A 17,010-nucleotide genomic window follows, 5' to 3' on the forward strand; every position below is an offset into this window, starting at 1 on the left:
ATGAGCTTACATGTTGGTTGCTGTGGGCTTGTGGAAGAATGAGAGGATGGGGAGGCTGCCCACTGAACCTCTGAAACTCCTAGAGTTTTCAGCCCCAAACCCAAAATATCTGGAATTTTATTCAGTTTGGTACCTCTTCAGAGATTAGTTGTAAAAGAGTAAAGTTGGACCGTTGGCATGGTAGAGGCTATAGGCTGTGGATGCAACTTCAGGAACTTCAGGAGGGTGGAAACACATCTTATCCCCTCCCTAGGGTGCCTCAAATATTTTAGCCAGAAGACCACTGTTGGTGAATTTAAGCAGTTTGGCTTGTATCTGTTCTGAGATTGTGAATCTGTAGAACTGGGCTGATGAACTTAAAAGGCAGTGACTATATAATATCTTCACATTGATTTTTTTGTTTGGTATTGCTTTATAGCATTACAATCAATGAAAAACAAACAAACATTGTCAACATCATATCGTTGAAGAAATATAGTGTAAGCCAGTGTTGAAACTGTTGACTACTTTGAGGTAGAAGTTTGCTTTGGGTTGAGTAGAGATTGATTTGAGTATCCTTCCTTTTTCACAAAAAAATAAAAAATAAAATAAAAAATACAGCAGATCCCCTCTGAATTCACTGTAGAGACTGAGAGCATCATACATGCTTAGAAACAATGAATCTACCCCGAAGTTTGCAATAATGTTTGCTTTTTACCTGAGTTCCCTAGAAAACATATCCCAAGACAAAGGTTCACAAGTCAGAAATTTTAGGAAATGGTAGTCTCAGGACATTAAGAAGATGAACAAGGGCCGGAGAGATAGCATGGAGGAAAGGCATTTGCCTTTCATGCAGAAGGTCATTGATTCAAATCCCGGCATCCCATATGGTCACCATTGCCTGCCAGGAGTTACCCTTGAGAGCTGCTGAGTGTGACCCAAAAATCAAAAGAAGAAGAAGAAGAAGAAGAAGAAGAAGAAGAAGAAGAAGAAGAAGAAGAAGAAGAAGAATAAGAAGAAGAAGAAGAAGAAGAAGAGGAGGAGGAGTAGTAGGAGGAGGAGGAGGAGGAGAAGAAGAAGAAGAAGAAGAAGAAGAAGAAGAAGAAGAAGAAGAAGAAGAAGAAGAGATATGGAAGAAAGTAAAAAAAAATCCATGAAGTTATAAGATAGGAGATACCACATCTTCCCAAATGAATATCAAAAGAAGAAGAAGAAGAAGAAGAAGAAGAAGAAGAAGAAGAAGAAGAAGAAGAAGAAGAAGAAGAAGAAGAAGAAGAAGATGAAGATGAACAAGAAGTGATATGGAAGAAAGTAAAAAAAAACCCAAATGAATATCAAAAGAAGAAGAAGAAGAAGAAGAAGAAGAAGAAGAAGAAGAAGAAGAAGAAGAAGAAGAAGAAGAAGAAGATGAAGATGAAGATGAAGATGAACAAGAAGTGATATGGAAGAAAGTAAAAAAAAATCCATGAAGTTATAAGATAGGAGATACCACATCTTCCCAAATGAATATCCCTGGCCACCAGAACTTCTTTCAGACAGTTCTTATAGTATTGCTTTTGTAGGAACATTCTACAGAAGCAGCATTTTGTCCTTGTTTCTTCCTGTCTCCTTTCTCTCACTGGTTGAGCAACTATTTCATCCTTTTATTCCATTAATCTTTATGACAGTCTCTGATGAACCCAAATCCCTTCCTCATGATAGAATCACCATCCCTTTTTAGAAGTGATAGGGTAAATCTCTAAGGTGAGAGACTGGTGGTGTTTGAACACAAAATACTGGCCAGTACTATCTCAGTGGACATTATCCAGCTTTCCTGGACAAGGGTTGAATTAATTGGTTGAAGTAAGGAATTAAACAATGGCAATGGTGTGAGGTTTCAGGGAAGAAGTAGGTACCAGTAAATCTGGAAATTCACAATATACAAACTGGAACATGCCTGCTCAGCAGTTTCCCCTACACATTCATGTCTCACTTCCCCTGTTACAGGTTCAGAAGCCTTCCAGGCATGTCCTAAAATAACCCTCTGGGCTATGATTTACATGTATTTTCTCATGGCATATACTGCTCCTTAAATTGTGTTGTCTATTTACTTTATCTATTTCCTCTTAGAGAGAGAACCCATCATAAGGTGAGTGTTATCTAACCTAATGAAACACAGAGTAGGTAAAACAATTATTATTTTTTGAATAAGTGGATGATATCCAATACTCATTTGCCTAGTATGGAAGTCATAGGGTCAAAGAGGAAGTTACCAGATTATCATTTTACTAGCCAGTAAAGAAAGAAGGAATCGAGATGAGAACTGTATATTAACCCAAAACTTTTAGACTTAGATAATTTCCATACAGAGGAGCCTGCTGAATTAGAATAAAGATCTTTTGGATGATACTGATAGGGATTGGTAAGAATTCATTAGCAAGAGCAGTTTCTGAATTAGATTTAACTAAAAATGGAAGCTTTTTCAGTTTGAGGTTGAAAAGGGTCTTGAACTCTTCCATTTCCACCTCTCACCCATGCACAGTGTAAGAGAGCATCCCTTCCTCTGATCCTTGGTAGACTTGAACCACTGAAATCACAGAGAAGTTTTTTGGGGGAGGGGGTTTTGTTTTATGTTTTTTGTTTTTGTTTTTGTTTTGTTTTGTTTTGAGAAAACCCAGTTATTGTCAACAGGCTCTGACAGAATATTATTTCCATTTTTGTCATGATGTTTTGCAAAACAAACATTTTGATGGTGTTTTGCAAAACAACAAAATTTACTGTATTGAGTGATGGTTTAGAGGTCACATGGTTGAATTAACATTTATGTTTATATTAAATTTCCTCTTGCAGTATTCAGACTATCATTCATTCATCCATTCAGGGATCTTTGGGATCTGAGGTCCAGCTTTCATTGCATTCAGAATCACTCTTGGTCCCTTACTGAAAGCACTTCTGATCTGATATATATGGTGAAGTCGCTGATGCATCTTATGAAGGACAATGTTGGAATCTGAGTGTGTGGTATATTCCTAGAAACCTCAAATCAAACTGACAATCTCTTGTTTTACTCTGTTTTATTTTACTAAATAGCAATAGGCACACTCATCAACAAGAAACTAAAGATCCTATTCTCTTTGATCTAAGCATTCTTGAGGGTTTTAAATTTATTAATCAATAACTTTTGTATATATTTTTTTGTTTTGTTTTTGTTTTTGTTTTGAGTCACACTCAGTGGTTACTCCTGACTTTGTGCTCAGATATCGCTGCTGGTAGGCACAGGGACCATATGGGATGCAGGGATTCGAACCACAGTCTGTCCTGGATTGGCTGACTGCGAGGTAAATGCCCTACCGCTCTGCTCTATCTCCAGCCTATGTATATTATTGTCATACAGATTAAAATATTATGTTGAACTTTTGTTAAATCTTCTATTGTATACTTGTGGACACATTACCATTCCATTGAAGAGTCATGTCTAATACTTTATTTTCATTATAGTTCCTAGAACAATAAAGTCAATAAAACCCATCTAATATAAGTTTTTAATTAACCCAACTTAATTACCAAGGATCATAGATTTACATTGTATCTACTGCAAACATTCCTTGAGCCTCTTCTCCCAAAACACTATATTTAGAAAGCAAAAATGGATATAATTCAGTGGTTTTTAGAAAGAGTTCACTGTTTACTTACAACAAATGAATGTCAGCTCTTTCCTTTTTCAATTATTATACTTTTATTATAAGAAAAATTTTTATTATAAGAAAATTCATGTGTATGTTTCTTTTTTCACTTAAAAGTCATTCCTATCCCCTTTCTCTAGTATCTTCCTCAGTGACAGACAAGAAAGATAAAATACTTTTCTCCCAACTACCCTGGAGTGAAGTGTGACAATGTGACCTAATTCTAAACAATGAAATGAAAGCCAAAATAACCAGATGGGGTTTCTGGGGAAGTGTTTTATTAGTACAGAAAGGCAATATGCCCCTTTAGTTCTTTGTCCTTCTTCCCTTTTCCTAGTTGAGAGGCTATTCAATGCCTGGAGATGAAATAGCCATCTCTCGACCATCATGCAACCCATTTTCAGAGGATATAAAGGCCCTTATAAAGGATCTTAGTCCTCAGTGACTTCCTTGAGCATTTGCCAGGGTAGGACAGCTTGCCTACCACTAGACATTTTATTACCAGAGAAAATTAAACTCCAATCTGTTAAAAATCACTGTTGGTTGGATTTATTTTTTATTTGCTTGCAGCCAAATGCAGTCTTAAATATTAATTGGCACAAGTGAGTTCAGAAAACAATGAATATGTTGGTTGAAATATTCATAACAACCTAAATCAACAGGGCTATTTGGATGATATTTCATCAAATTTCTAAAATTAGCTATGAAATTAATAATTGTATCTGTAATATTCTATATCTAGAAATGTATCTTACAAGTGAAAATTGCAAGAAAAGTCTAAGTAATGAAGACTTTTGTTGTAGAACTGTATATAACTGATTAATCATAGGAAAATAATTTATTGAAAAGTTTCAGTGTCCATGGATTAAATAGCATTCAACCCTTATAAAGGTACTTACGGGTCAATATAAAAATGAAACCAATTGCCTTGGGGGCTAGAGGGAGGTGTTGGCTCTGCCCAGGAATACTCAAAGCTTACGCCTGGCTCTGGATTCAGTGATCAATTTGGCTGGTGTTCAACAGATTTTTGTGGTGCTAGATATCAAACCTAGGTAGTCACATGAAAGGCAAACACCCTACCCACTGTACTATCACTGTACTAACTATAAATTGTTTTTGTTGTAGCAAATGAAAACACCTATGATATAAAGTTGAAAAATCTAAAGTTCAGTGACAACATCACTGAAATTATTTTTTGAAAGAAATATGCAAACAGGTAATTGGTTTTTAGATGATTTGGGGGGGGGGGTTTGGATCACACCCAGCAGTGCTCAGGGGTTACTCCTGGCTCTATGCTCAGAAATCACCCCTGGCAGGCACGGGGGACCATATGGGATACTGGGATTTGAACCACCATCCTTCTACATGAAAGGCAAATGCCTTACCTCCATGCTATCTCTCCGACCCCCAGATGATTTTTAATGTTCATTACCCTTACTGGAGTTGGAGCTATAAAACATTTTAAGATGTATTCATTTATTAAGTTATAAATTAATAATAAATCTAAAGCACTTATAATAGGAAAATAATTTTTTGAAATACATATTTTGTATTCCTGCTAGGGATGGGGCATCTTAAACTACTTATTTGAAATCTCCATAAATATAAATGAGTTGTGTGTCTCAAGTACTTCTTAGGTGTCCAGTGACTTATGGGAACCCCCAGTGATACTTGGCTAACAGGCAGATAGTTCAGTGCTAGGGTCTGAGAATGTCTTGCTACTCCAATCTGGCAGTACCCAAAATTGCTATGTCTATCTGGAGGTGATCAGGAAGGAAACTATGTGGTACTGACAAGTGAACCAGGTCTGGGACATGCAATACATGCACCCCAAACTCTATCCTACCTCCATAGTCCCTTTTATCTTTAATAAATGATATATTTTTCTGGGAAGATAACTTGATAGGCTAATGCTCATAATTTGAATGCAGGAGGCCCTAGTTACATTCAGGCATCACATGGTCCTTTGAGCACCACCAGGAGTAACATTTGTGTATGCTGCTAAATACTCTGGGGCATAGCCTCCCCTCACAAACCATGAATAAATGAAGTGATTTTAAATCAGTATTTTATAATATTAGCAAAACTCATTGAGATTAGAATGTTCCCTCTTCGAAATGGGTGAAACTAAATTTTAAAAAAGTTTCCTTTGCATATTGTGGGTTATAAAAATATTGTACTGAGATTATTTTTAGTATTGCAGTGATATTATATAGAGTCTAATTAATTACCTTATAAAGACCACTCCCACTAATACCAACAAGTTGGTGTTTAGGACTCCAATGCAATAATTTTAGGAGTATATAAACATTCGGCCTATAACTTCACATACAAAACTTAACTCAAAACTGATCATGCACCAAAATGTAAGACAGAGGATGACAAAGCTTCTATGATGCAAGAAAAAAGAAGCTTTCTGGATTTAAATTAAGAAAATATTTGTTATATATGATACTAAAAGCATAGGCAACAAAAAACTTTGAAAGCTAAATTAGACATATCAAAAATGAAAAATTTGGGGCAAAGAGTTTAGGCATAAGCCTTGCAAGCAGCCAACCCTGGTTTCATCCTTGGCGTCTACATGGTTTCTTCTGAATTGTTGGTGCAGCTCTAGAGGCCCCCAAGCACCAATGGGTTTTTCCTGAAGGCCCTAAGTAGCCCAGGTAATTGCTGGCACCACAGGAACAGCATCTTCTTCAGGCTCTCACACTAAATCACCTAAGAATTAGCCTAGAATCACTGGAGATGGTGCTGACGCCTCTGGAGAAAAGTGAAAATGGTGCAGATGCTATGGGAAGTAATATAGCAATTCCTCAAGAACTTAAAAATAAAATTATTCTCTGATCCAGCAGTTTCACTTGAATATCTATACCCCAAAGAATTGAAAGCAAAGACTAGAGTGATAGTACAGCTGGTAGGGCATTTGCTTTGCAAGCAACCAACAAGGGTTCAATCTACAACATTCCATATGGTTCCCAAAGCAGAAGTAACTCCTGAATAAAAGAGTCAGGAGTAACCCCGGAGCACTGTCAGGAGTGCTCTCCCCCACCCAAAAAATGACTAAAAGCAGTTCAAAGAAATATTCGCACATCCATGTTCAAAATAGCATTATATACAACAGCTGAAAGTGGGCTGGAATGATAATATAGTAGACAGAGTATTTTACCTTGCACAAGACCAACAAGTTTAATCCCTACACAACATATGGTCCTCAAACCTACCAAGAGTAATTCCCTGAAAGCAGAGCCAGAAATAAGCCCTGAGCAATACTGGGTATTGCTCCAAAAGAAAAAGAAAAAAAAAAAAGGCAAAAAGATAGAAGCAACCCAGATATCCATCAAAATCTGGTAAATACTTATAAAGAAACACTAATCAGCTTTTAACAGGGGGGAAATTCTAGTACTATCTTCAACATGGGTGAGTATAGAGGATGTTATGCTAAATGAAATAATAGTTCCATAGAGACAAGTGCAATATCATTTATTCCATTTAAAATTCACAGAAACTGGAAGTAGAATAGTAGAATAGTGATTGTGAGTGATTGTGAAAAAGAAAAAAAAAAAAGGCAAAAAGATAGAAGCAACCCAGATATCCATCAAAATCTGGTAAATACTTATAAAGAAACACTAATCAGCTTTTAACAGGGGGGAAATTCTAGTACTATCTTCAACATGGGTGAGTATAGAGGATGTTATGCTAAATGAAATAATAGTTCCATAGAGACAAGTGCAATATCATTTATTCCATTTAAAATTCACAGAAACTGGAAGTAGAATAGTGATTGTGAGAGGCCGTGGGGGAGGGAAGAAGGTGCCAAATTTTTAAGGAAATACAGAGTTTCTGTTTGAAATGATCTGAAGATTGATTGCACAGTAATATAAATATACTTACCACCACTTAGAAATGGCAAAGATGGTCAATTTTGAAGTTTGGGGGGCCAGAGATGTGATCCAGTAGTACAATGTTTGCCCTGCATATGTTAAGACCCAAATTCAAGGAGCTGAAGCGGTGGTGCTAGCCTAGGACTGTCCGTGTTTGATCCCCCGGTGTCCCATATGCCAGGAGCGATTTCTGAGCGCATAGCCAGGAGTAAGCCCTGAGTGTCACCGAGTGTGGCCCAAAACAAACTCCAACCTGAAAGAGAGAGAAAGAAATTTTATATTCTATGTTTTCAGTTTGTTTTTAAAACAATTATTTGCAGAAAGCCTCTAAAACTAGAGCTAAAGCACTTAGATCTGTGGGGGAAGAGATTGTGAGTGGTCAGTGGCAAAGGTACCTGCCTGGCAAAAATGAGGCACAGCCCCATATGCCCAGTATAATTCCAGAGGCTCAACTGTTTGGGATTTTGAGATCCCTGGTGCCACAGACAACTCTACATCTCCCATGTTTCACTGCTAACTATGTGTAAGCCCCACAGATAAGCAAACACAAGGATAAGTGCATATGATATCCGGTTATTCCAGTAACAACACAGAGAAAGGAGGTTGGAGAAGTGTGTGTGTGTGTGTGTGTGTGTGTGTGTGTGTGTGTGTGTGTGTGTGTGTGTGTGTGTGTGTGTGTGTACAAATTTGGAGTCAGGGGATGAATTCACGCTGAGACCACAAATTATTGTAATCTATCTTTGACTGTCAGTCTCGGGCAATGAGATGAAAGGAAAAATTCTCTGAAGGAGATGAATCCAAATAATCAGGAGCCAGATCGGGACAACTGCAAATGAAGGAAAGAAACAATCTCTTGATGGAACCATCTAAACAGGGATGCCAACCTCTGCATCAGATTTGGGGACATTAGAGCCTGCTCTTTTCTCTTCATTAATCAGAAAGAATGCCAGAATTACGGGGTGGGATTACTTGCCAAAGAGTTTTCCATTCTCTGCCTCTCTGAGATGATGCTGACTGGAGGGAGAAAAGTTCCCTGAGGACAAAAATGCTGCTCTTGAGTTTACTTGCTGTTGAAAACAGAGTGCTCAGAGGTTCATCTTTTGCTCCTATGGTTCTATCCCCATGATGATAACATGAGGCAATCAGTAAGATGCATCCAGGCAATCCTGCTTTTATGGAATGAACATCTCCCTTTCCTTTCAAGTGATTTGGGTCTTCCACTGGGTTGCAATCTATGAAACTTCCCAGGCCACCACTGCTTCTGCCTACTTATGCCCAGAGAGCATAAAATCATTTTCTAATATGTTTATTTGAACTCCAGTTCAGTTCAAATTTCATATTACTGTTTCTCAATTATTGTTAGTCTGATGAATTCTCTCTCTTTTTGGTAGTGGTGGGACACACCTGGCTGTGCTCAGGGCTTACTCTTGGTTCTGTACTCAAGGATCACTCTTGGTGGTGCTCAGGGAGACATATAAATTGTCAGGGATTAAACCTGCATAGGTCATGTGCAAGGCCTTACCCACTGTATATCGCCCCAGCTGCTCATGTACTGAATTATCTTAAAGTAAAAACAAAAGATTCAATTAAGTTCTTAAATTTTTATTGCATTTCACAAGATAAGGTCTAGAGTATGGGGGGACTAGAAAGATAACTTAGGGGGTAAGGCACTTGCTTTGCATGTGGTTGTGATAGCCATGAAACTGGTTTGAATTTCTGGAAATATATGTGCAAATAATGATCTTAACACTGCCAGGTTCACTCCTGAACACTGAGTCAGAAATAGTCACTGAGTACTATTAAATATTTCTTCCAAACCAATGATGATGATGATGATGATGATGATGATGATGATGATGATGATGATGAATAATTCCTTATGTTGGCACACAACAAAAATCTGAGTAACTTACAAAATCAATTTAGAAGAACAGATCTTATATAGCCAAGATGTGCACCATTAATATGACAGTTAATGTTACTTTCTTCCCTCAAATTGCATCACCACCTTCCATAAGAATATTTGGTCCTATTGCTCCAGAAAGGGGTGCTTTGAGACTACTCAGCACTACTGTTCATATTTTATGCTGCAACTACTGTGACATCTTTGCTTACTGAGCCCCTCCTGATATCAAACAGACTAACTTAGCACCAAGCCTTCATTTACATAATAATTCCATCTCTATTCCTTCCTCATTAACCCACAGTTGGATATCATGAGACTTAGTGATCCGTGTTAATGTGGCTCCTGAAATCACAGGTTGTTAGTACTCAAAGGATAACCCAGTTTCCCAAAGAACACAAAGATTCTACAATAATTGCCTAGACAATCACATCGATAAAAACACAAATTTTAATTTTGAAGAAAAATAACAGTTCTCGGGGCTTGGAATCCCTCGATAAACATGGCTGAATACCATTTCTCCTTTAGCATCTCCTTAATTCTTAAGTATTTCATTGTTTCCTAATTATCTCTGCCCAGATAGCCAATCAACAATAATGCAAGAACATTAATTTCTATGGACAAAGGGCTTCTCTGACAGAGCCCAATTAATCAGCCCCTTGAGTGGAGCAATAATACAGTGAATAGGGTGCTTACCTCACACGTGGCCAACTCAGGTTTTATCCTTGGCATCCCATATGGTCCCTGAACACTGCCAGGACTAATTTGTAAGTGCAGAGCCAGGAGTAACCCCTGAGCACTTCCAGGTATGGCCTGAAAAGTAAAAAAAAAAAAAAAAATGAACAAAACAAAACAAACAAACCATAAAATGGTCCCTATAATCATACATTATAATGGATGAATTATTTGCTTGCTTTTAGTTTGCTGCACTAATGCACTAGTGAAAGCTTCTTGAGTATTTACTGATTTGAATTTTATACTGGCCAATTTGTGGGTTAAAGATGATTCTTATTATTGGGGCCAGAAAATAGGCTAAGACATGAAAAGTTCTGTTGGTTGACAGGCAATACTACATTAGCACCTTCTGGAAGACCAGAAGTTTGGACACAGGGTTTGGAATATATGTTCCAGGTTTAATTTAACACAGTCTGAGCTAGAAATTAGGAACTGGATTTTAAGCAAGGTCCATGAGGAAAGAAACTGAAACTAACTCTTCCTACTAAAAACTTCCTATCTCAAAAGGACCCTGTAAAGGAAGATGCTGCATGAGAAAATCAGAGGCTGCGGCACTAATTTTTACTTAAGAGGTGCATAGCCTTTGGCAGGTATATCTGACTCTCCTATTTGGTTATTTTATTTTACTTTTTTAAAAAGGCCTTGAAGTGGAAATTCTTGAGGATTTTTCTCTCATTGCATCATGAATCTAGTAAATAGGAGAGACTCAGAGGCTGAAGAGTTGATATAGAATGCCAGCTTAGCAGTGTTTTGCTCAGTTGTTTTCCTTTTTTATCCCTCTTTCTCTTTCCTCTGTTATTTCTCCATTCCCCCTCCAGATAGTGATCACAATCACACAAGAACAGTAGAAGCCAAGAACATTATCAAAGGGCCTAACTACAGAAGTTCTTACTTTCATTTGCTTTATTTTATTCTGTTTGGGGGCCACACCAGGTAATGCTCAGCTCTTACTCCTGGCCCTCATGCCTGGTAGTGTGTGGGAGGACTATCAGGGGTTTCAGGGATCAAACAGGCCATTCATGTGCCTGTCTAACACCCTGCCTGCTGAACTATCTCTCATACCCCTGAAGAAGTTAATAATATCAGTGTGAAGAGCTAGAAAGATAAAATATGAGACCAAGTAAATGCCTTGCATGCTATCAGTGCTGGTTTCATACTCAGCAGTGCCTATCATATTTTAAGCACTGCTGAGTATGGCCCCAACCTCTGTCCCCACCAAAACAGCTATCAATAAATAGAACAGAGAGATAGTACATGGTGCTAACTCTGGTACTATCTTCAGCACTACACAGTGCCTGAGTACCGCAGCCCACTGCCCTTCCTTCTGTGGAAAAAAAGTGTATTAATGTGTTCTTACGTACCAAAATAGAGAGGATCCTTTTGAAGTTTTTCTATCTCAGAAAGTAATTTCATGAGGTCTTTGCCAATCTAAATGTTGAACAATTTCCAGAAAATCGCTTCCTCAAAGCTAATGGATGTCCACAGCCTGATAGTCAAGTCTTCATTGATGTGCTTCCTGCTCCATTACTCAATACACATTAAACAGCAATAACAGGAATGGTACTATGAAACCACTCAGATGGATTCTTCAAGATGGAAGGAAGGAGAAAGAGAAGCAAACACATTAGGCAAAAAAATTAAAAATTATATAATATAAAAAAGAAATTAGTTTGCTCCCAGAGTGGCCAAATGGCTCTAGAGATTTGCTTAGGAACTTTGAAAGCTGGCTGTTTTAATGTATCATCTATCTATCTATCTATCTATCTATCTATCTATCTATCTATCTATCTATCTATCTATCTATCTATCATCTATCTATAATCTATCTATCTATCCATCATCTATCTATGTATCTATGTATCTATCTATGTATCTATCTATCTATCTATCTATCTATCTATCTATCTATCTATCTATCTATCTATCCGTCTGTCTATTTATTTTGGCAGTCCCAGGGATGGAACCCCGATCCTCAAAATACCTAAAGCAAGAGTTCTACAGTTGACCCACATCTCCCTGTGGAATATTTTTTAAAGAAGTCCTCTGGTGAATAAGTTGAAAGTTCCTGTTAAATATATGCAATTACATAGAAAATGGGATTGGTTTAATTTAATTGAATTGTTAATTTTAAGAGAAAAATATTGAGAAGCTGGAGTTAGGTCAGATACAAATAATAAATCCAACAAAAATTAAAATGGGAAAAAGGAATTCATGATGTTTGTTGAGTATGAAAGAATAACGCTACTAGTGAACTCTGACTATCTTGTGGGAATATCAATAGACTAGTCAGGGAACAAATCAAAAGAAAACACACTTAATATATCCTTCTGATAAATTTTAAAATTCAGAAGTTCTTTGATTCTGGAGACTTTCATGTGCTCTTTAAATCGCCCCAAGTGCTTTCATTATGTTTTTATTATTTTCGTCTGTTCTTTATCCAAAGCATCTAATCGGATTATTCAGTCTGAATTCCCTTTTCAAAAAGTTTCATCTCCTTAAATGGCCTGTTGTATTTCTTTGTGTAATTGTGTGAGCCAACCTGTAGCATTCTTTAAGACAAGGGCAGCCAGGCTGCTGAGCTTCTCAGAAAAAAAGTGAAAGGGAAGAATGGTATAATTTCTCTCTACAATAAAATTTCTCTCTACAATACACCTGCAGCAAAAGACTGGTCAATAGAAATAGGCTCAAAATATCTCTGATAGTAAATTCTGCTGGAGTAAGTAGGAATAGCAGCTTCTGTCCCAAGTAGCAAATATCTACAGCCTCAGCTCCAGAAAAGTTCATAGGTTCAAACCACCCATGTTTCAAATTGAACTAAAAGCTAACATCCATTGCAGGGCTCTGGTTTAGAGATTATCCTTTCTGGCTGAATTACCTAGACTGTCCTTCAACTTGATCTCTCATGGACTGAGTTTAAGTGTTTAAGGCCATAGTTACTGTAGTGGCTGACTTACTGAAGCAAAAAAGCAAAATGTTAAGAATTACAAAATGTGCACCCAAAATTCTCTAAATCTCTAGGAAAATAATTTAAGCTAACATTTGGGAATATTCTGAGGAAATATTAGCTGTTGAAAAATTCTTGGAACTTCTCATGAATTTATGATTTTTATCTCATTTTCTGTCCCACCCACAATTTTCTTTCATTTTTTTTCAAATTTCTGGAACTTGTCTTGTTCTATTTACCTGTCTACTCAACTAATCATTTTTGAGGTCAAAATAAATAAATCAAAAATATTCCTTTTTGACCTTTATTTAATTCTTTTTATACATTGTCTTTAGTGATTTGCCTAAATAGCTGACATATTTCAAATAGGAATAAAAGTTAGTGAAAATAAGTACTAAACACCATTGTCTGTGTTTTTCCCTGGATGTTTCTTATATTTTTTGAGATGGAGGTCAGGCAACAGAATGGTAAGAATAACTTTCTAGACGCCTTTTTTTGTTTTTGTCTTTGTTTTTGGGTCACACCCGACAGTGCTTAGGGGTTACTCCTGGCTCTACGCTCAGAAATCACTCCTGGCAGGCTCGAGGGACCATATGGGATGCTGGGATTTGAACCACCGACCTTCTGCATGCAAGGCAAACGCACTACCTCCATGCTATCGCTCCAGCTCCCTAGACAACTCTAAAGTACAGGAGCACCATAGATCTAGAAGCTTGTTGATAACTCCTGGGGACAACAAAGTCTCAGCAATTGTCATGAATGTTAGTACCTAAAAATCTAGCTTGGCTCTCTGAGGCCTTTGCAGTAGGATGCTTGATTACTACTATCACAGAAAAAATAATATTATAAAGAAGAAAGAGGAGGAGGAGGAGAAAGGAAAAAGGAGGAAGAAGAAAGTAGAAGTAAAGGAGGAAGAGAAAGATCATTGCCTTAGAAAATTTCTTATCACATTTGTGTAGATTTGGGGTCATAATTCATACTAATTATATGAACACAAATTGGAAATTTAATTTAAAGTAGTTCCAAGTAGGTGGTAGAATCTTGGTACCTGGTAAAAATAAAAGCTGATTTTCTTTGGAGTAACCTAGTTTAAATCTAGGTCTCAAAGAATTTCCATAGATAAAGTTTGAAAGATAAGTTCAAAGTCAAATATCACAAAACCTATACAGAAATAAAGCATCATAAAAATCCCTAGAGCACAAAAAAAAATCTTGCAGAATCATTCTGTAAAAATATCAGATCTGGGAGATATTTATATATAATATAAAATAATCATGTTTAATTATGTCTTTTAAAGTAAAAGAGAAAAAATAAAAGTGTTACTATAAGCAATTGGTGACCAAGACAACTACTCATTTTCTAAAAGAAAAAAAAACAAAGTTCCAGAAAAATAATAATGCAATAGACAGATGAAACAGCTTGCATGAAGGTCAAATATAAGTCATAAAGATTCCCTTTAAAGAGGGACAGACATAGAATGTTCACATCATTTGTTGTATATTAACAGAGTATGGTAATAACATCAAAAGACAATAGAAAAGAGGGCCAGGGCGACTGGTCCATGGGAGGAAGCTTGCCATGATGGGGACAGAGGGACTATATTAGTACAAAGAAGGGACAACTTTTGGCAATAACAATGATAGTTGGAAATTATCACTATGGTCAAAAACTGGGTTCTGAAAGGAGGTAAAGTGATATGCATGATGCCATTTTAGTAACAGTATAAAAAACCACAATCCCTACAAGAAAACAGAGATGAGGGGGAAGGGAGGAAGGGACAAGTGAGGGAAGGGGAGGGAATCTGGGGACATTCCTGGTGAAAGATGTGTACTAGTGAAGGGATGGGTGTTAGAACCTTGTATTAAAGAACAACTTTATAACTGTGTATCTCAAGATGATTCAATTTAAAAAATTAAAATAAAAAGATTCCCTTTCAAGGGAAGACTTGTCCAAGAAGAAAGTGGTTCTTGGAGTGTTTTCAGTTGTCAACTCCTTTAGGGTTTACCTCAGATCCCAAAGGTCACCTTTTCTGTTCAGTGACTGAGCAATACATTAGCCCCAACTCTTTTATTTCAATGAAAGACCATTCTAATGGGAAATATTCACTTATGAGTACTCTGCTAGGTTAGCAAGGTCTTTGTGAAAACTCCAATGCAATTTGCCTTTTTCTTCTGATCAGTCATTACTTTATCTTTTTCCTTATGTAGCTCCCGATCTCTAACAGAGAGGTTAATACCCCATTCCAAACTCAATTTCAGTTTTTGCTTCAGTGAAACCCAACATGGAATTCAAGAAATTAAACACAATTGTAAGGAAACCTATTAACTTACAAAGTAGATCTAAAGTGACACCCACAGAAAGACAAATACAAAAGCTGAAAGATGATGTAGAGAGGCTGAAGGGATAGTATAGTATAGTGGGTAAAGTACATGCCTTGCATGCTGCTGGCCTGTATTTTATCCCAGATATCCCTTGAACACAATAAGGAGATAGCCCTATACTCAAAGCCAAGAATGATCCCTGTACACTCCAGGGTGTGGCTCTCCTGCAAAAATATTATTTGGAAAAGATAGTAATAAAATGAAACTATAGTGCAGACAGAATAGTGCTGATATAAGAGGAATTATATTTCCACAAGGAGTTAATAGAAGAAAAGGGTACAGTAGGTTATATTTGAAAAGATGATTGTAGACAACTTCCAAAATTAATGAAATACATCCACACTCAATGTAAGAAACCCCAATGAATTTCATATAAGGTCAATAATATATTACTGATTTTATTAGGCCAAGCAAAGATCATAAAATACTAAGAAGAAAAAAGTCAGATTACCTTCAGGTACTCAAGAACAAGTAAAATAGGCTTTAAAATAAATTTGTTAAAAGAAATTATTATTGGGGCCAGAGAGATAGCATGGAGGTAGTGTATTTGCCTTGCATGCAGAAGGACAGTGGTTTGAATCCCGGCATCCTATATGGTCCTCTGAGCCTGCCAGGAGTGATTTCTGAGCATAGAGCCAGGAATAACCCCTCAGCGCTGCCAGGTGTGGCCCAAAAATAAAAAAAAATATCATTATGTACTGTGATAGTTAATACTACAGTGGCAATAATATTGCAATAGGTAAGTATACCAAATCAACATATAAATATACTGCACATCTTAAAGATACATGATGATTTATCATAAAATTTCATCATAAAAATTATCACAAATTTATCAGCTCATAAAATGAAACTAAAACCAAAATTTGTATAACCAACAAAACTATCTTTAAAAATTAGAAAGGACAAAAAACAACTATAGAAAAATTAAAGCCTAGAGAAAGGTCATCATATACTCCTTCTCCTGTATAACCTAGTAGTTATTTAAAAAAAATCTTTCTATAACTCTTGATCTAAAGTAACTTCTCCCACAAGTTTTAACATCTTTCATGCCTTGTCGGTTTTTGAAATACATGATCCAGCCATATAAGCCATTTTAAGCTATATAAGTAACGCTTTAAATCTTCTTGAAATATAGATGGCCAAAAGGCACATGAAAAATACTCTCCATCAGTAATCTTCAGGCAGATGCAAATCAAAACAATGAGGTACCATCTCATGCTACAGAGACTGGTACACATCACAGAGAACAAGAACAACCAGTGCTGGTGGGATGTGGAGAGAAAAAAAACTTATTCTGGGACCGGAGCGGTGGCACAAGCAGTAGAGTGTTTGCCTTGCACATGCTGACCTAGGATGGACCACAGTTCAGTCCCCTGACATCCCATATGGTCCCCCAAGCCAGGAGAGATTTCTGAGCACATAGCTAGGAATAACCCCTGAACGTCACTGGGTGTGGCCCAAAAACCAAAACCAAAACAAAACAAACAAACAAGCAAGCAAAAAAGAAGCTCTTATTCACTGC

The sequence above is a fragment of the Suncus etruscus genome, chromosome 1, assembly GCF_024139225.1.
Source record: "Suncus etruscus isolate mSunEtr1 chromosome 1, mSunEtr1.pri.cur, whole genome shotgun sequence".
NCBI lineage: Eukaryota > Metazoa > Chordata > Mammalia > Eulipotyphla > Soricidae > Suncus > Suncus etruscus.